Consider the following 20,879-nt stretch of genomic DNA (forward strand, 5'->3'; position numbering starts at 1 on the left):
AACCAGTTTTACAACTGTAGCAACTTGCTCCCAGCAGAATTTCCTTATATCTTCCTCCAGTGGAAGCTGAATTCCATCACCCACCTCTTCCAAGAATTACAGTTTGCTGAAATGCATGACCGAGAGCATCCTCTGCCGTTCTCTAAAGAATTTTACAACAACAGACGTGGTGATACAGACATATTAAAGCCTGCTAAAAACTTGTGAATTAAATTGAGTGAAGACAGTGTAGACACCATCCGATCTGGTGATAGGGGGTTGGTCTGTTGGGTTTCTTCTAGTGGTTCCCAAACCTGTGATGATTCTCCTCTAGTGGCCAATATGAGAATTAAAAAAACAAAACAAAAAAAAAAAAACCAACAACAACAACCGTACCCTAACCCTGGAAGGTTTCTCTCCATTCCAGCCCTAACTTGGAATTTCTTACTGTTCATTTTGCTATTTTTTAGATAAGAGTCTTTCAGTACCTTTTCTTAAAGTGTAGTCGTGTTCTTCCACTGGATGGACATACCTAGATTGGAAGGAATCTCTGAAATCGTGATCTCCTCACAGTGGTTTTATTTTGCAAGGGCTGTGTGTGCAAGAGTTATTGCTAAGCAATTACTATTCATCTGACAACTGTGGAATGGAGTCAGGTATTTTAAATGGATCAGTACATTGAGGCATAACTCCTTTACCTGGAATTAAAAGGAGCAAAAAAGGTTCTTGATAATATTTCAAGTTAATTTTCCACAGTATCCCTTGAAGACAAAGCAGCGAAAGGAAATGCAGCGGTCTGTCAGCCCATTTGTCTATCTCAGCTTCGAGATGCAGAGAAGCAGGTGAACTAATACCGCCCCTCACTCTGTTTTTATAAAGCCACTGTGCAGAGTATACTGTCCAAAAAGAAAAAAAAATGGGAAGACAAAGAGTGTCAGTAGCTATTTAGACGGAAAGACAATAATGCTCTTTCTAGAGTGTCCATTAATGCCAATTTGCTGTGAAACTTTCCAAAGCTAATGAGATATTAAATGTGTTTTGTCAAGGGAAGAAGCTGATTAGTCTTTGGTTTGATTTTTTAAATGTAATTGGCAAGGAAAAGTACATGGCTTAAATTTTGGAAGTAACTTTCATTCAGAGCCCTGTCGAAATATGACTGGACTTATGAAGGAAATGAAGACCCCTTAGCTGGGAACTTGACAGCAGTTATGAAGCATGACTTCTCCTCTGGATGGGGTTGATCATAGGACTTTTCTTGGTATTTGTAGGGATCCCTGAGCCCCTTGTGTAGATGCCTGAACATTTTATCTTCCACACATCACTGTCATGGCTTTCAAAGACCGTTTCATTCTGAGAAGGGTTTTTAGAACTTAGGGCTTTCCAGATAACCCCTCACACATGGATTAACCCGGTAATCAATAGTCAACCTGTTACAAAACCTACAGATAGCTAATATGGAACACCATGTTGTATAACACACAGATAATGCTCTAGTTGGTGTAAGGCATTTGGTATTATGGAAGCAGGAAATCTTGGAACTGGTGAATTGTTCATTTTTTAAATGTTTATTTATTTTGAGAGCAAGCATGGAGAAGGGGCAGAGAGAGAGGGCGAGAGAGAATCCCGATCCCAAGATTGGAGAATCTGCAATCTATGCTGTCAGCATAGAGCCAGATGCAGGGCTCGATATCATGAGATCATGACCTACCCTGAAATCAAGAGTCAGACAGCCAACTGACTGAGCCACCCAGGTGCCCCCTGAGTTGTTTATTTTTAAACTGCATCAAACCGAATTCTTATTCTCCTTGGGTGAACTCTTGCTCTCCCTTGGGTGGGGAGACAGTTTGAAGAGTCCAAGCTTGGTTCCACCTGGGTGGGCTTGAAAAGACAACTCCACAAGCTTAAAGAGTACTTTCACACCAGTTTCCCAATATCCAGCCATATTTAAGATTGTTGTATAAGGTATGATAACCTTAAAAATAAAACTGTCAGTTCTTTTACTGGCAAAAACAGGTTTATTTGGGAATAGCAGCTGCAATTTGAGACATGCAAGCTATGACAAAACCATAGGCAAATCTGGAAAGGAAAGGAATATTCTTTTATGAAAAAAAAGGAGGTATGGGGAGAGCCTCATAAGTCCACCGGAATAAACTGGGAGTACTAAGTTTCATGGCTTTTCATTGGCTGAGCTGTGACGGTCTCTCATTGGCTGGGCTGTTGCCAGGCAAGGAGAAAATCTTTGTTTCTCCTGGTGGGGTAGTGAAGCGTAGATGTGCTTCTTCCTGTGGGGAATGCAAGGTCCTTCTCTTCCTGTTGCTTCAGCATTTGAGGACTTGTGGTGGGGTGTGAGGGCTCCCCCTTCTGGCCTCCTGACTCCACTTTAAATGAGGTTTCCTTTTATTCATTTTCACAGGCTAAATATCTTTGTATGTAAAAGTCCCACTTGTGTGGGACAGTAGCTACTTAATCCACACATAGGCTAGGGGCGCCTGGGTGGCTCAGTTGGTTGAGCCTCTACCTCTTGATTGGGACTCAGGTCATGATCTCACATTCGTGAGATGGAGCCCTGTGTCAGGCTCTGCATTGACAGTGCAGGGCCAGCTTGGGATTCTCTCTCTCCCCTTCCCTTCCTTGTGTGTGCGCTAGCTTGCTCTCTCTCTCCTCTCTCTCTCAAAATAAACTTAAAAAAAAAAAAAAACTGGCTAGATATTCCCCAAGTTCCTGTCTTGTCCTTTAAAATGTAGCTAGAGAGGTAGATTGTTATATAACAGATTAATCAGGTAAAAATAGCCACTGCATCTATGAGAAAATTAAAATACTTTCTTTTTTTTTTTTTTTTTTTTTAGCATTTATTTATTTTTGAGACAGAGAGAGACAAAGCATGAACGGGGGAGAGTCAGAGAGAGGGAGACACAGAATCTGAAACAGGCTCCAGGCTCTGAGCTGTCAGCACAGAGCCCGACGCGGGGCTCGAACTCACGGACCGCGAGATCATGACCTGGGCCGAAGTCGGCCGCTCAACCGACTGAGCCACCCAGGCGCCCCGAAAATTAAAATACTTTCTAACCAGTGAACATATCTACAAATCCGGAGTGGTTGTAACTCTATTGGTAATTACAAATTATAGAATTCAGGTGGAAATACGTAGTGCTTCACATCCAACAAGGTCTTGAAATGGTTAAAGCGGAGAAAAACAGGAAAAGATGTTAAACTCTGGCATTCGAATGTAGGAGAGACAGGCAAAAATCAGATGCACTCTTGAGTGAAACATCAACGTATAAAGTAACAGTGTGAGAAAATAGGAATTAGAATGGGCTAGAAGGGGCTGGCTCAGTGGGTAGAATGTGAGACTCTTGATCTCAGAATTGTAAGTTCAAGTCCCACATTGGGTGTGGAGATCACCTAAAAGATAAAATGTAAAAACCTTGGCAAAAAATTAAAAAAAAAAAAAAAAAATCACTGCCCAAGACTCCTCTACGGGATGGGTGAGGTCCATGAGCCGCCAGCTGAGACTTTGCGAATAGAGGAATAGGCAGTAAAGTCAAATGATCGGGTGAGGAGTAAAGTCCTGCAGGCCTGTGTTCAACTACTAGTTTTGCCACTCCCTGGCCAAGCCACCAAGAGCAAATTACAGGTCTAACAGCGACCCGTCTAGAACTGTGGCTAATACTGATAGCCAAATGATAGTCATTGTGAGGATTACGTGAGAGAATATAGACGAAGCCTTTAGGTTAATATCAACAAAAACCAAACTTAGTTGGTGATGTGGAAAAATAAAACTTTATTTTACTCTCTGGTAAAATTCTTCAAGCAGACCGAAGGTGAGGTTTTAGAAAGATGCCGAAAATCTCTGCAGATAGATGACCTTAAGGCTGTGAGGGAGAGAAGCAGAGTATAGCACGAGCTACCCAGGAGTAAACAGACGAAACTTTCCTTCCCTGTCGAAACGGAAGGAAACTCTGAGGCATCTTCCTACTGTTTAGTTTTCAACCAAGGCCTAAGGGTTTACAGCAAACATGTCTCCAGGCTAATTAGCACACCCAGACCTGGCTGGTGCCTCATCGAATCACTTACAATGTTGCTGATTCAGAAACAAGAGGACCGTTTGTTTGTTCAGTGACGGACGAAAATTGCAAAGGCTTTGTTTTAATATTCATTAAAGGGAAGTTCAGCTAAGACAGGCATCAGAGTTTTTATCAAAAGTCTACCTTTTCGATATTGTTGAGGCAGGTTAAGTTCTATGAGGTTTTGAGCCCCTAAATGATTGTACTTTTATTGTTTTTAAACGATGATTTCTGGAGAATGGTAAAGGGGTCCTTAAATAGGGGGTACCATTTTACCTAAAAAAGTTGATACGCTGTGTTGTAGGTTAAACTGTGGTGCCCCAAAAAGATACATTCAAGTCCTAACCACTGGGGCTTGTGAATGTGATCTTGTTTGGAAGTTGGGTCTTTGCAGATGTAATCAAATTGAGATGATGAAGTAGGGTGAACCCTAATCTAGCATGACTGGTGTCCTTCTAAGTACAGAAAAGATACAGATACACAGGGAGAATACCATCTAAGAACAATGGTAGAGATTGGAGTGATATGTATACCAGCTAAGGAATACAAAGGATTGCCAGAAATTCCAGAAACTAAAAAAAAATGGATTAGATTCTTCTCTGGAGCATGGCCCTACCAATAGGATTTCTATGTTCCAGTCTTCAGACAGAGTTTGCTCTGGAGAAGGAAACCTCAGTTTTTGCTTGTAAAGCCTTCAACTGATTGAACGAGGCCCACCTGTTTTATGGAGGGTAATTTGCTTTACCCTGATTTTAAAGGTTAGTCACGCCTCAAATTCTGTCACAGCATCTAGACTGCGGGTCTAGCATCACACAACCGGCCACCCTAGCCTAACCAAGTTGACATATAAAATTAACCAATATGCTTCCACACTTCATGCATTCTCCCTGCTCAGCCTTTCTCTCTGTCTCTGGCACCTTAAAGCCTGTGCTTACTCTCTTCCCTTTGCCTGCGAGGCTTTCCACCTCTCTCTTCACATGGTGTCCCAGCATATGCAGAAAAGCCCTCTCTGATTCTTCCAACTTAGGACTCCTTAACTGGTATGATCCTACCCAGCTTCCTATATTTTCTTTCCCATTTTTCGGGGTGTGTGTGTGTGTGTGTGTGTGTTGCATCTACATAATTAATCGCTACATGTCTTCCCTCTTGGCCTGGAAATTCCTTGTGGGATACTTACTGTTCTCACAGTGCTAGGTATAGAGTAGATATTGATGAAAACCTTGTAGACTCTCTGATCGATGTAGAGAACTGGAGGGTACTCAGCTTTGTGTACAGGTGAGGCATCTGATGCCCAGAAAGGTTAAGACTCTTACTAGGGTAAACAGGATTTAGACCCGGGTCGTCTTCTGATACTGAGTCAAATCTTCTTTGCACTTGAACCCGCGGCCTCCCATTTCAAGGCAGAACGCCAAGTGTCTCATTCTGAGCTGGCTGACTTCTTCGGTCTTTACTAAGAAAGTCTGCCTCTCTGACTGTGGTTTCCAAATTCGTAAATGAAATCCATGGGAAGAGGATGCTTCTTCTCACAAGTTAATATGGAGAGACCAGTGGGTTGAAGATGGATCCCAAGAGCAACAATCTCATGCCCCATTATCCCCGACTCCTCCCTGTCTGCTTCTTGGTTTTATGGGAAACTTGGAAGTGTAGATAATAACGAAGGCAACTATGTATGAAATGCTTACTGTAGACCCTGTTCTGTGTGCTTCACGTCCATGTTCTCAGTCAAGCTTTCCCCACCTTTATGCTAGTATTAGTCCCATCCTAGACATGTGGAAAACAAAACACGGGTAGTCTATGTGACTTAACCAGGTCTTGCAGCCAGATAAGGGCAGATCAGGGATTTCAGCCTGAGCAGTCAGGGTCCAGAGCCCATGTTCTCAATCACTCTGCCTTAGGAGAGATGAGACTTGAATGTGTCTAAAGTAGTGCTTCCAAGGAAACAAAACGTGAACCACAGATAAGAGTCACATGCGTATTTGTAGTCACCTTTCTAGTAGTCACATGACAGGTCTGAAGCATCTCACTGTCGTCCTGAGTCACTGAGCTACCTGGCCATGCTCTTATTTCCTGTGCATTAAAGTCCCCACTGCCCCAATCAGGAACAGCCAAGTTACAACCACTTGAGAATTCCAGTTGGTTATTGGAATGCATGGGCCTCCCTCTCAACTCAGCCTTCAGGAATAGGAAGGTTACCACCAGCCTCATAAACTGCACGCATCTTTTGCCCTGTAGACAAAAATTCCAATTCCGCAGTCCTTGTCTAGATTGGGTTTGCCTCTGGCTGGGCGGGCCATTCTGTGGGCTCACCCTGAGCCTCTCACTCTGTCTCTACCTGGAGAGGGTCCAGGTTGGTGAGTCAGGGCATGAGTTATGAGTAACCCAGAAGGCCTTGGAACAATTGTCTTCCTGACTAGCTTTTGAATCACCCGATCCTCTCTGGGATCAGATCAAGTTGGGAAAATTGGTTCTGCCCAACCAACCAGGGCTCCCTGCCAAGATTTCTCACATCTGGTCCCTCCTTTCCTTCTTGGCTCCCAGACAGTCCAGGCATTTGGCAGAGAAAGCTTGAATTTTCTGGAATTGCTTTTGCAGGGAATTTGGCATAAGCTAATCAGCCCCTTCACGGGGCTTCCAGTCTCTCAACGTTTACTTTATTGGTTCCCCACCCCCTGTCCCCGCCCCTTTCATTAAAAAAAAAAAACAAAAAAAAAAACCTTAGCCATTAAAAACATAAGCTAACTCAGGAAGCTGAAGGAGTGGTTTCAATAGGATGAAAAATCGAAAGAAGATTCTGGTTATGGTGTATTAGCAACTTCTCACTTGACTGAAACCAGTCTCCATCCAAATCTTCCCCAGAAAATCCTGCAGGTTCTACTTCCAGGCCCCTCTGCCGGGAGATGCTGGCAGAGACTTCTGGACACAGGAGCAAGATTTAAAATTTTTGCAAGAGAAAGAAGTGCTCCAATACTAGAGGGACTCTAATGTTGAAAACAAAATATAACAATGCAGCTAATTAGCATTGCATGGCTCACAAACCCCCCTCCAGGGGCTGCTCCTCGGATTTAAATCAGGGCTGTGCAAGATGGAACAGCTCCCACAGAGAGACCCCTTCTACCAACAGTCCTGCCCGCTGTTTTTCATCCTTCTCCTTTGGCTCTGGGAGGAGTAACAGCTGAGCCTGGATCAGTGGGCAGCATTTACCAGCTGCATGCTAATAGTGCCCGGCCCCAGCTCCTGCCTTGCCTTCCCCTCCACCCTTTGCTTCTGAATTCAGACCTTAACCCTTTACGTTCACAGTTAGCCCAGGCCCCAAGAGGCTTCAGGCATTTCCCTGGCGGCCTGTAGGAGAGCTGGGACCAAAAAAGTCCCAGCTCTCCTCTCTCCTAGCCAAAGGAAGGGCATTTCCTGACTGACCCTGGCATTCTTTCGCTCTGATGATGAACTAGATGCTTCATAGATTCCCTGCATGCTCACAACAACCCCACTGGTAGCTATTACAATCCCCATGTTTACAAAGGAGGAAGCAGACTCCAAGAGATTGCTGTTAATAGGGTTGAACCAGTATATAGGGTAGACCGGAGATTCCAACCCAGATGTGTCTTGCTCCAAAGCCCTATGCCGGGAATACTGTTCCTCGTCTCTCCCCGGGACCCCAGTGGTGGGGATGCCATGCTAATGATGACAGTAATGGTAAAATAGGAGTACAAATACTTGGTGACTGACTGCATCTTGCAAAGATGGACAACTATAAAAATATAATCCAGAAGGTGGTGGTGGAAGGAGCTGCTCTGTGGGAGCTGTTTTGTCTCACACCCAGACCCTGATTGTGATCTGAAGAGTTCTTCAGGGGGTTCAGAGCCACGCAGTGATATGTTCATGTGTATGTATGTACACGTGTTGATACATAAATATACATATACATATATACACGTGTGTGTATATCTCATCCCGAATATTCTTACAATGAGACTGACATTCCTTCCACTGAGACGGTGGACTCTGTTTTCCCTCCCCTTGACCCGGGTGGCTTCCCACTGCTCCAAACAGAGGAACCCAGTGGAAGTGATGCTGTGTGGCTCTTGAGTTTTGGTCACACAAAGGACTCAGGCTCTCACACAAGGCTACAAACACCTGCAGGCTTGACTGGAGAAGGGCCCTGGCCCAGCGCACCTATATACCTCAGGACCTTGCTGTTGGCCAGAGACCTCAGTTCCTTGCCCCATGGGCCTCCCACGGGACCACTTACAATGTGGAAGCTTGTTTTCCTCACAAGGGCTCTGAGGCAGAGAGAGATGGAAGTCACAGTCGTCTTGTAACCTTAATCTCAGAAGTGACATCCCGTTGCTTTGTCATTTTCTATTCGCTAGAAGCTGGTCACCAACTCCCGCCCACGTACAAAGGGAGCAAACAGGGCCTGAACACCAAAAGGGAGATCCCCCTGGGGCCGTTTTAGAGGCTGACTGCCACATCCTCCTTTGTTGATCTTTTGCTGTCGTGGGCACTGCAGGCACGCACACACTTAGGCACATGAGGCTGAGTGCCTTGAATGGGGTTGCGCAGGGCTAGCATATTTCCAACTGAATATTCTGGCTGCTCCTGCTTGTCAGGAATTTCAGTTCCAGGACTGACAGGCTGAAAAGAACACAGAATCCCATTCAAGTATTTTAAACTCTGAATAACTTTTCCAAATTAACTTTGCATTTACTTATAAGGGTCTGTGTTTATAGAGTCCTGAGCCCCACTGTCCTCTCCTCGTTTTGAGGCCATGAAGAACGCTGGTAGAATTTCTGAACTTGGTACTGCTCCTCCTCCCTGTCTGCACTTGAGAATGCTCTGCGGAGGTTTAAAAAGTCCAGTTGCCCAGCCCACACTCCAAGCCTATCACATCAGAATTGCTAGCGTTGGGCCCCAGGTGCTGAGACGGTCTCTTGAAAGTTCCCCAGATGATTCCGGTACGTAGTCACCCAGGGATCTTGGGAGAATATGGGTTCTGATTCAGCAGGTCCGAGGTGGGACCACGCTTTTAACCAGCCCCCAGGTGACGCTGCTGGTCCACGGGCCACACTTTGAGCATCACCGGGTTAGGGCAGTGGTTCTCAATCCTGGCTGCACATCGGCCTCGCGGAAGCCTGAAAAAGGCCGATGGCTGGCTCTGTCCCAGAAATGTTTAGTCGGGCTGGGACGAGGTGCGAGCATCCCGCACCCCCCGAGTGAGTCCAGTGTGCAGCAGTTGCCTGCTGTCCTGACACTCGCGGGGTCTTCTTCCGCGCTTCTCTGTCCCCAGCCCCCCAGCCCCCACTCCTAACCGATGTCCTCCCCACCCCCTTTCCTCGCTGATGTTCTTCCTCATTGAGAGGCTGCCTCCAGTGTGGTTTCAGCCACAGGGAAGGCATCCAGGCTGCCAGACCTGTCTCTGGGTGCACCGGGTTCCACCATCAGGGACTCCTCCCTGCGTGTGGAGCACCACTCTTGCCTTGGAGGTCTTTTAAAAATACAGCATTCATGAGAGTGGTAGCACATTAAATCTCTAATAAATCTCTAATAAATCTCTAATAAATCTCTCCTGGACTTCCTTTTTTTTTTTTTTTTTTTTTAAGTTTATGTATTTATTTTGAAAGGGAGGACAGGAGTGGGGGAGGGGCAGAGAGATGAGGACAGAGAGCGAATCCCAAGCAGGCTCTGCAGTGTCAGCACAGAGCCCGTTGCAGGGCTCATACTCCCGAACCACGGGATCATGACCTGAGCCAGAGTCAAGAGTGGGACACTCAACCAACTGAGCCACACAGGTGCCCCCAGAAGGCTCTTTCTAAAATGCAAAATCACATTCTACCCTTGGGTACCCTCTCCCATTCTTCCCACTGCTTCCTCTAGGATCCCGTGCCTTTACCAGCTACATTTTTGCTACTGGATTCTCTGCAGTTCCAGAACCTGCCCAGCTCCCCCGGCCTGTGCCCCTGCTCCTCCCTCTGCAGTGCTCAGCTAGTTGGCCCCTCCTGACCCAGCAGTCAAGTGAGAGCACCCCGGGTGACAGTTCTGTGTTCCCCACGAATCTGCCCCAGCACCTAGCTGTGCCCACAGCACCTGTGACATAACTACTCACAAAATAGGAAGGAAATAACCTGGGCTCTTGAATGGGTTGGGGTTGGAAGGGCAAGAAATGCCTAAAGGAAGAGAAGAAAAGGGGATGGGGCCCTCTGCCCTATATATATACCTTAGGGTGTAGGGTCACAAGTTTATAGGGTCATTCTATTCTGGGTCTTCAAGGTGGCAGTAGCCAGTAGCTGTGGCCGGGGCTCCAGGTGTCATTGAAGGATCGCTAGAAAGTGGAAGGGTGGTTGAACAGGCTTTCTTGACCAAACACATCCTTTCCGTTTGGTAACTCTGAAAGCCCCTCGTGCTAATTCAAAAATAATGACTCAGTTTCATAAAGATTGGAAAGGGGTGCCTGGCTGGCTCAGTTGATGGAGCACACGACTTTTGATCTTAGGGATTGTGAGTTCCAGCTCCATGTTGGGCAGGCAGCCTACTTAAAAAAAGGCGGCGGGGAGGGGAGGTTGGGGGGGGGGCGCCTGGGCGGCTCAACTGGTTAAGCTTCCAACTCGTGATTTCAGCTCAGGTCATGATCTCACGGTTCCTGAGTTCAAGCCCCCACACTGGGCTCTGTGCTGACAGGGCGGAGCCTGCTTGGGATTCTCTCTCTCTCCCTCTCACTCTGCCACGCCCCTGCTCCCTTAGTTGCTCTGAAAAATAAACTGGAAAAAAACAAAAGGTTGGAAACCCTTTTCACTGGACACAAACATGCATGTATCCCACTGGGATGGGGAGACCATTGAACTCCGACTTAGGAAGGCTATGTCTCTAAAAGGTGGTCTTTCCGTCAATCGGGAGTTAAATCCCAAAGGAAGATGAAGCGAACACGATTTCTGTGACCTTTCTCTCTCCCCTCCTCCTCTCCACTCCCCTTTTCCTCTCCATTCTGCTGGCTGCTTTTCAAAGTGTCTTGGTGTAACTTGACTAAATTGGAGCCCTAGCCCTGTTTTTACACACGACCACAGGTCCAGCTTTGGGAGCCCCCGCCTGGAACACACCCTCGTCCTTTCTAGGTCAGCTTGGTTTTGGCCTGTTTTTCTGCCCAAACCACCGAGATGGAGGAGAGTCTCTATCTTGCCCTCCCACCAGCGCGCTCAAGGCTGTGGGCTGATCCTTGTGAGCTTGCTGTCATGCAAGTGAGTGAGAGCAACAGTAAAGACCCTCAAATACACAAAAAACAAGCCAGGCTTTTGACAACCACAATGTTTTGATTCTCATTAATAATAAACTTGTTGCAATAAAAAAAAAAAAAAAAAAAGAATCAAAATGCATCCATGTCAGGGCACCTGGATGCAATTAAGTCTGACTTCGGCACAGGTCATGATCTCCCGATTTCCTGAGTTCGAGCCCTGCATCGGGCTCTCTGCTGTCAACGAGGAGCTGGCTTCGGCTTCTCCGTCCCCCCCCCCCCCCCCCGCTCTGTCCCCCGCTTGCATGTGGCACGAGTCTGTGTGTGTGTCTCTCTCAAAAATGTTTATTTTTTTTTTAAGGAAACGTTTTTAAAAAATTCATTCACATATTCTAAACCAGAGGCCTCTTAAACTTTAACGTGTATACGAAACACCTTTGAAAATGTACTTTAGGGGCACCTGGGTGGCTCAGTCGGTAAAGCAGCCGACTTTAGCTCAGGTCATGATCTTGCGGTCTGTGGGTTCGAGCCCCGCGTCGGGCTCTGTGCTGACAGCTCAGAGCCTGGAACCTGTTTCAGATTCTGTGTCTCCCTCTCTCTCTGACCCTCCCCTGTTCATGCTTTGTCTCTCTCTGTCTCAAAAATAAATAAATGTTTAAAAAAAAAAATGTACTTTAATTCTGTACTTCCTTTGGTGAAGAGGATGTTCAGGGACTTAGTGGGGAGAGACATGGCTTTAAAATACAAACATTTTCAAGGTTTTAGTACAAGGTAGGTGGATGATGTGCTTCCTTATTGCAGAGAATAGTATGGATTTATAGTAAGGAGAATAGTAAGGATTTATTTAATAGAACACCTGATGAAGTGAAAGTAGCAGGGGGCATTTTCCCCAGCTGTCACACACCATTGTCGTCTGTTGGGTCCTTGTCTTACCTATGAGTTCCTTAGAAGGCAGTATAGTGCCTGACACACAGTAGGGGCTCAATAAATGTTTATTGAACTGAATTCCTTGTCTGATGGCTGCGTCAGTGAAGCAGATGTAAAAAGAAATTGCCCAGCTCTGAAAACTCCCTTTGGATTTTAGCCAAAACTCTATTTCAGCAAATACTATTAGGATTAAAGATACACTTATTCACAGGAAAAAATAAAATGGGAAGTCACTCTCTTTTTTTCTCATCATGTTAAAAAAAGATCTTTTGAAATCATCCTCTGCCATTTCTTATCCATCAGAATTACATTAACATGATATGTTGCTGTGAAAACGCTTCCCTTAAACACATCAAATGGATTAATGCTGGCACTTTATCAGGTACAATTTCTGTTTCCATAAAACATCTTTAGACACATAAAAACTACTTGAATGAGAAGGAGAAAATCCTTGCCTTCTCACATCATCCAGTCGGCTCTGTGGAAAAAGCTGACATTTCTAGAGGCCCGGCTTTGTTCCCTCCTGCGGGAGCTGTTGCTTTGTGAAGGGGCCAGCCTCTCCCTGGGAACCTGCCTTCTCCTTAAGCCTGTAACAGCCTGGGGAGCCCAGCTGGCTGACTACGGGCTGCAGCCAGCACAGACCAGGTGGAGGAGGGGACCTAGACGGCAAAGAAGGGCACAGGAGCTGAACAAGGTTGACTTCTTGCAAAGCGCATGGAAAATCTTCCTCAGTCCTGTCCCTTGGGGAACAGTGGAGACATAGGACATAGACTTGGGGTCATCATACTGGACATCTCAGAATGCAGCCCAGGACGTCTATGAAAGCCATTGTTGCCCGGAGCCTTCCCTCCCGCCCCTACCCCTCCCTTTCTTAATTTTTATCTTCTGAGGCACTAGGCTTGTGGTTCTCAACCTGTGGCCCCCTCATCCTCGACCAGCAGCATCACCTGGGAACTTGTTGGAAATGCTCATCCTTGGTCTAAGACCTACTGACTCTGCCCTCTGGGTATCAATAAGCCAGCCGGGGAATTCAGACGCATGTTCAAGTTTGAGAATCACTACATTTGGCAAGCCCTGGAAAGGGATCTTTCTCTTTTTCAGCTGGCAAGGATTCCCATCAGTTCTCCAAATTCCTTTCTAAGGTTCCCACCAGCTGCGTGAGGCCTAAACTCATCATTTGTTAGAATTCTGAAGGGTTTTCAAGAGGACGGAAAGAAAATAGCTTTTATTGAGTGCCTGCTATGTACGGACACCGTCACAAACCTGTCAGGTGCCTTGTTTCTTTAATCTTCAAAGCAATCCTTTCAAGTTGATGTTACACCATTATAGGCTGAATCCTGTCCCACCCAAATTCACATGCTGAAGTCCTAGCCCTCAGTACCTCGGAATGTGACTGCATTTGGAGATAGGGTCTTTACAGGAAAAACAAAAAACAAAATGATTGGTTGAAACAATTCCTTTAGGCTGGGCCCTACGCCAGTCTGATTGGTGTCTTTATAAGAGGGGGAGATGACAATCCACAGACCCCAGAGACGTGTGCACACAGAGGAAAGACCACGTGAGGAGAAGGTCACCATGGATAGGCCTCAGAAGAAATCAAACCTGCCAATACCTTGATCTTGGATTTCCAGTCTCCAGACCATGAAAAATGAATTTCTGTTGTTTAAGCCACCCAGTCTCACCATGCAGTCTGTGGTATTTTGTTAGCCCAAGCAAACTACTAAAATGGGTAACAAAGCGTTTCTCCGGAGAACCCTGACTGATACAAGCATTAAGAACACAACCCGGACGATAAAGATGGCCACACCCGTTACCCCGTACGAGTAGGTACACCGCAGTAGCTCCTTTGATTTTTACAGCGTCCTCCTGTACGTCCCGTCCAAAGCCCCATTCTGCAGATGAGGCACTGACACAAGTGATTTGCCCAAGGTGGCCCAGCTGCTGAATGGCAGAGGCAGGTTCTGAAACCAAGCATTTAGACTCTCGGGTTTATGTGTTAACCACCACTCTCCACAGCCTCCCTGCTCCAGGCCCTGTGGTGAGTGTTTCAAGTTCATTGAAGCCTCACTGGAACGCACGTTATCCCATTCTTTCGGGTGAGAAAACTGAGGCTTACTGAAGATAAAGAGGAGTGCCTAGGCCCATACAGCTAGCCACTTGCAGAGAGGAATTTCAGCCTACGGCTTTGTTCCCTCCAGGGAACTCACTCCCATCAAGGAGGCTTTCTTTTTCCCCAGGCGTTTTGTGTTTCCATTGGAGACCCCCCCCCCCCCACAAGCCTTTAAGACTGCAGAGAATGCACCTCTGATGGAGAATTTTAACAAGAAGCAGAATATGGCTCTCAGGAATAAAACAAGAACATTGATTATAATGTGTCTTGTGTCTTCTGTGTGCCCATCCTGCTAGAGCCTGGTTCTCTCCCACGATGTTACTTAGACACAAAACAAGCCGCTCGCGCAATCTCTACAGCGGTAGAGAGGGGCAGTTAATGATATAAAGCTCAGCTACCAGGCAAATGCTGGCTTCCTGGCTCACCAGCTGGAAGACCTTGGACAAGTTGTACAGCCTCCACATGCCTCAGTTTTTTATCTGTAAGATGGTTGTGACAGTAACAGCTCCCAGGCTTATCGTAAGGAGCAGCCGAGTTAATACAGGTAAAGCGCTTAGAGTCATGCCTGGCGTGTGGCAAAAGCTTTTGCAAGTGTTTGCTGGTATTGTTATAAAAAAGACTGAAGAAATGCCCTTAGTCCCTTATTGGACAAGTTCTCAGGAGTCTTCATGTCAGCCTTGGGTTGTCTAGGAGAACTGTTTGGTCACTAAGGATGAGCTTTATGAAAGTCTGTGTAAGTTCATTTCTAAGTACTGGGGGAGGGGAACTGTAGAGAAATTGGCTTCGTGACCTACATGGTGTGTCCATGAGTATTTCTTGCCAAACCCAGCCTCGACAATTAGTAAATAGTGTTCTATCGAAATGAAGCCACAAATATCCCCATTTTTTCCCTGCTGCTTTCCTGCCAAGCCACTGTCCTCATGCTCAGTCTCAATAACAGTAGCAATAATAATAATAATAATGTATATTGCCCAATATGTGTTAAAACCCTAGGCCAAAACAACAGAACAGTGTGGAGGTATGTTTTGCGAGCATCGTGAGTGTGTTGGGTTGTAAGAGGTGTTATGGACGTAACTGAGGAACAGATCCAATCTCCCAGGAAAGGGGGACAAGAAGAGAAACTTCAGAGAAATATTTGGACACGCACCAAGACCTAAGTCCAAGGGTATTCATTATCATGGGAGCACTGCCGGCGACCTAAATGCCCAGCGATCTAGGAGTAAATAAAATCACGGTACATCCATACAGTGGAATGAGATGCAGTCAGAGAAAAGAACAGGATGGATGTGATCATGCTGGCATGGAACTGAGATAAATGATACATAAGAAAGCAAGGCACGCTTTAAAGGGGTGAATTGTATGGTATGTGAAATACCTCAAGAGAGGTGTTGTACATTTTTTTCTAAAAAGGCATAGGAGCGCATTGTGTGCTACCATTTGCCTTTTTTAAAGTGCACACAAATACAAATGTGTGCCTCTGTTGACCATCTGGATGGATGCCCCTGACACTGACGTTCTTGGAGAGGGGAATGACGGGTAGCAATCAGAGGGAGGGTTTCTTTTCACTGTAATCCATGCCACGCGTGAGTTTAATTTTTTTAAAAATCACGTTCCTGGGGCACCTGGGTGGTTCAGTGTGAGACTTCGGCTCAGGTCACGATCTCGCGGTTGATGAATTCGAGCCCCACATCATCGGGCTCTGTGCTCACAGCTCAGAGCCTGGAGCCTGCTTCGGATTCTGTGTCTTTCTGCTCCTTCCCTGCTCACACTGTGTCTCTCTCAGAAATAAATAAAACATTCGATAAATATCATGTTCATGTATTTCCTACTCAATCACTGAAGACAACCTTTTCTAAAACAGAGGAAGGGAAAAGGGAGAAAGAAGTATTTTTTGAATGATACCGTGTGCCAGGCACCGTTCCAAGATATCAGTCCTCATTCTACACTCACAAGACACATACTGTTATTATTCCCATTTCACAGAGGGGTTAAGGACCTTCCCCAAGCTCTCACAGGAAGGGGGTTTGACCAGGGAAGTCTGCTCTGCGGAGATTCACTAGCCCCCTTCCCCAGCTTCCTTGGATTTCTGAAAGCTTAGAATTTGAGATTTCCCAGGGGAGCCCTGCAGGAGCTTTGTCAAGATCAAACAGGCTGAAGTATTCTAAAACGTAAAAACAGCTCACAAATAATTCTAAAGCCCCGGGCAAAAAGGTGACCCATCTGCTCGAAACGGGGTTTGCTCAGGAGATGGCGCTCCTGGCCCCAAGAGGTCATCCTCACAGGCTGGGTCTCCCCAGCGCCCCAGGAACTTTGGGGGGGGGGGGCTGACTCTTCAGAGGAATCTTGTCAGACCCACAAAGAAGTTTGCTTGAAAATTGATTGCAGTGATGTGCAGCTAGCCCGGGCTTTCCCCAGGGCTATAAACGGGTGTTTAATTACAAAGCAGGTGGAAAAACTTCAGAATAAGGGGTCAGGCATTCCACTGTTTAACTTCTTTACATGAGAACCGTGAGATTACACCTCAGATTGGCTGCTCGTCGCGCAATTTACATTTCCTCTGCTAGAGCTCAGTTGCCACAAGGTTGAGAAAGAAGGGACCAGTTTGCTTTTTTTTTTTTTTCTCTTGAAAAAGGAAATACCATGGGCCAGAGCTGGCAGTAATTCTGAGAAAGTACAGTTTATCACTCAGTGGTAATGTTTAGAAATTTCTGAAGGAAAAGTATGTACTGAGCTGGGATTATGGAGTTTTAGGGTAATTTTTAGAACAGACGTTCACGTAGGACTTACTATATGTCAAGCGCTTTATATAGAAGTTATGTCATGGGGAGGCTGGGCGGCTCAGTCGGTTAAGCGTCCCACTCTTGGTTTCCATTCAAGTCATGATCTTGAGGTGTGTGAGTCCGAGCCCTGCATCGGGCCCTGCACTACCAGCGCGGAGTTTGCTTGGGATCTCTCTCACCCTCTCTGCCTCAACCTCACTCGCTCGCTCTGTCTCTCTCAAATGAACTTTAAACAATTTTGTACTAAAAATATAAGTTATGTCATTTGATCCTCATACTTGTAGGGAAGTGTTAAGGAAATTGCTGCTTTCTTCAGATAAACCGCCTGGGAGTTCCCAGGTTGATTCAGGACAGAGGGGGCACTGCAGTCAGGATTCCTGGCTCATTAGCTATTGTCACCGGTGTCCTGGTATCTTCAGAGGTAGGGGATCCTCTAACCCTCAACCTTTATTACCCCGTGGCACTGCTGAGACACAGTTGGAATGTTTAAAAAGAATGACGAAGGCTTTGGGGACAACAAAAGGAAAACAGAATAACATGAACACAGAAAACGTGGCTCACAGGGTGCAGTCTCTTTCTTGGAGCTCTTCAGTCCCCTCCCTCCACGTAAGATGCCAGGAAAAGTGATCCCCGTTATATTCCCTTCTGTTTCCCTCTTGGGCGTCCATCTATTCATTCGTGCATTCATTTATTCAGTAGAGAGTTATTAAAGAGCTAAAATGTGCCGGGCACTGACAATACAGCCTTGAATAATTCAAGGAAGCAAGCTCCTGCTCTCCTCGAGCTTTCATTCTGGTGGGGGGATAAGGGTATAAATGTATACATAAAGTAATTTCTCATGGTGATAGGTGGTACAGAAACTACGGTAAAGAAGGAATCCCCGAAAAGGCTTTATTAGCCACTTAAAGCAATGTCCTCATAAGTATATATAATTATACCCATTTTATACATGAGGAAATCGATGTGTAGCCTAAATGACTTGGCCAAAGTCACAGCGGTAAGGCTGGATTCACGGGCTGTCTCTAGAGCCTACTTTTTCTCACTACATCCTCCTGTAGAGATTGTCTTGTCAAGGTGCATTGGGACTCCTCCAGCTCTGTGGAACACATAGGCTGGATTAGCATATGGTACCTGGTTCATCTATTGTCTTAGTCTATAACCAAATGTCACAGACTGGTATTCACAAATATTCTATGACATTCTGCTCCAAGTCATGTTCTTTTGGCACGTGAAATACATTCATTCCGTCCAAACGGCCCCAAAAGCCTTAACTTGTTCCAGTATCAACTCCAAAGTCCAAGTCCAAAGTCTCAGCTAAATATCAGCTCAACCAGATTCAGCCTTCACTCCCAATTTGTCCTGAGGCAATTCCTCTCCAGCTGTGCACCTATGAAATCAAACAAGTTATGTGCTTCCAAAATACAATGGTGGGCAGATACAGGATAGACATCCCCGTTCCAAAGGGAGAAATAGGAAAGAAGAAAGGAATGACAGGTTCTGAACAAGTCCAAAAGCCAATGAAGCAAACAGCATTAAATCCTAAGGCATGAGAGTAATCTTCTGTGGCTTGATGCTCTGCCCTCCATGCCCACTGGGGCAGAAGTCTCCCCTTCTGGACCTACTAGGGTAAAGCCCCCCTCCCTGCATCTTTTTCAGGCAGGACTTGGCCCCCATGACTTAACCTAATGGCCCCTCCCCCAGCTCTGTGCCTGGGCATCCTTTGAAATCTGGGTGTCAGTAGCCATGCCCCCAAAGCTCACGCATTCTGCAGAAAGTGCCATAGAGACACTGACAAAGTTTGCGGGTTCCTTCTGGAGGGGTGTCCACAGGAGCCACGCTTGGGGCAGCTCAGAAACACTAGCACCCCGCCCCCCCCCATACCCCCACCTAATTGTGGGAAGCAGAGCTGGTGATCTGAAGCAGCCCCAGCAACAAGACGGAGGTAATGCGAACAGCAGAAGCCGCTCTGGTGACCTGTGAGTTCCCTCAGGTGGTGGTTCTTCCACGTCTCGGATAATAGCTCTAGGCTTCTGTTGAGGTGGCTGATTCATAGTCTCCTTATCAGCTGTGGTTAGGCCACATCCGCAGTGTTCTCTGCCCATCACCCTGCGTCATTTTTTAAAAAATTAATAGGCTGAGAATTTTCCAAATCTTTAACTTCTGCTTCCTCTTTGGTGAACGAGTCCTTCTTCAAGTCATTTCTCTCTTCTCGAATTTAATTATAAGCAGTCAGGGGAACGCAGACCTTTCCTTCAACATTTTGCTTAGAAACAGCTTCAGCTGAATATCCAAGTCACCACATGCAGATTCGAACTTCCAGAAAACACTAGAACCTGAGCACAATTCAGCCAAATTCTTTGCCACTTGGTAACAAGAATGGCCTTTCCTCCACTGTTCAGTAACATGTTCCTCATCAGAGACCTCACTGGGATGACCTTTAGCCTGAATATTTCTGTGACATTCTGTTCAAGATCACTCAAGTATTCTCTAGCAAGATTGAGGCTTCCTCTCTGGCTCTTTCTTTCTGAGCTGTCACTAGAATTGCCCTGAAAGCTTCATTCACAGCAGTGTAGGCTTTCTCTAGCACAAGCCTCCAATCTCCTCCAGCCTCTGCCCAATACCCAGTTCCAAAGCCACCTTCACATTCGAGGGGCACCCCACTTCTCAATACAAATCTCTGTCTGTGTGTTTGGGCTGCTATAACACAATACCGTAGACTAAGTGACTTAGAAACAGCAGAAATGTATTTCCCCCAGCCCTGGAGGCTGGGAAGTCCAAGATCAAGGTCATGACAGACTCATTATTGTTTGGTGAGAGCCATTCTTGGCTCATTGAGGTCGCCCTCCCATGTGTCCTCACATCACAGGAGGGGTGAGGGAACTCTCCGGGGCCTCTTCTGTAAGGTCACTAATCACCTCCCAGAGGCCCTACTTCCTAATACCATCACACTTGAGATTTGGTTTCAACATATAAATTTGGAGGAGACACAAATACTCAATCCGTAGCACCTCGGCACAGTGACATCAAGTCTCTTGTTGGTGGCAACACCTGCTGGAAGCGTGTGCTATCCAAACACTGAAAAGACTGACAGCAAGACTGAAAAAGTCAGACCCACAGACACAGTAACACAGCTCAATCCAGAGCCTTACCCACAATCCAGGTTCGGTCAAAGCGGTCATGTTGGTATGTTCCCTAACGACAGCCATCCACCTCGTCCCTCCTGCCTCCTAATAACAAAATAACAGATTGTGCTTTCTTGTTCTTACCCTGAGCCCATCACTGGCACCTACAATGACGTCCAAGGGCAGAAACCCAACCCAGCCTGACATGCCAGATGCTCTCTCCTAGGAATCTGAAATGTGAGTGGTGGTGTCCAAATCTCTATAGTGGCTGGAATTGTGGGAGGACTGAGAAGTCCTATAGGGCAGGGGGCGGGGTATCCATCGTTCTTGTCCTTGCAGAGGCTGAGGTGGGGGGGGAGGGGGTGGGCAATGGTTTTTTTTTTTTTTTTGAATCATACAAGCTACTCCTCTTTTTATAGTTTAATCAAGGCAGAGAGGTTTCTGTTGCTTGCAACCAAAAGAGTGCTGAATAATATATAAAGCTATATTCTAGTGGCCCAGCAAGCAGAGAAATCAATATATAATTACAGAATGCGATAAAGTGCCAAGAAAGGGAAGAGCGGAAGCTGGGGGAGACTGACACTGGAGACCAACTTTAGCCTCGGGGGTCAGAGACAGGAGCTTTTGGGAAATTGTATTTAAGTTGGAACCTTAAGGATGGACTCAGCCATATGAAGA

General features: G+C 46.2%; 1 pseudogene; it reads left to right on the forward strand.

Moving 5' to 3' along the window:
* The window catches only part of LOC122230297, a 36,279-nt pseudogene that overhangs the window by 13,085 nt on the left and 2,315 nt on the right, over positions 1 to 20,879 (forward strand).

The sequence above is a fragment of the Panthera leo genome, chromosome C2, assembly GCF_018350215.1.
Source record: "Panthera leo isolate Ple1 chromosome C2, P.leo_Ple1_pat1.1, whole genome shotgun sequence".
NCBI lineage: Eukaryota > Metazoa > Chordata > Mammalia > Carnivora > Felidae > Panthera > Panthera leo.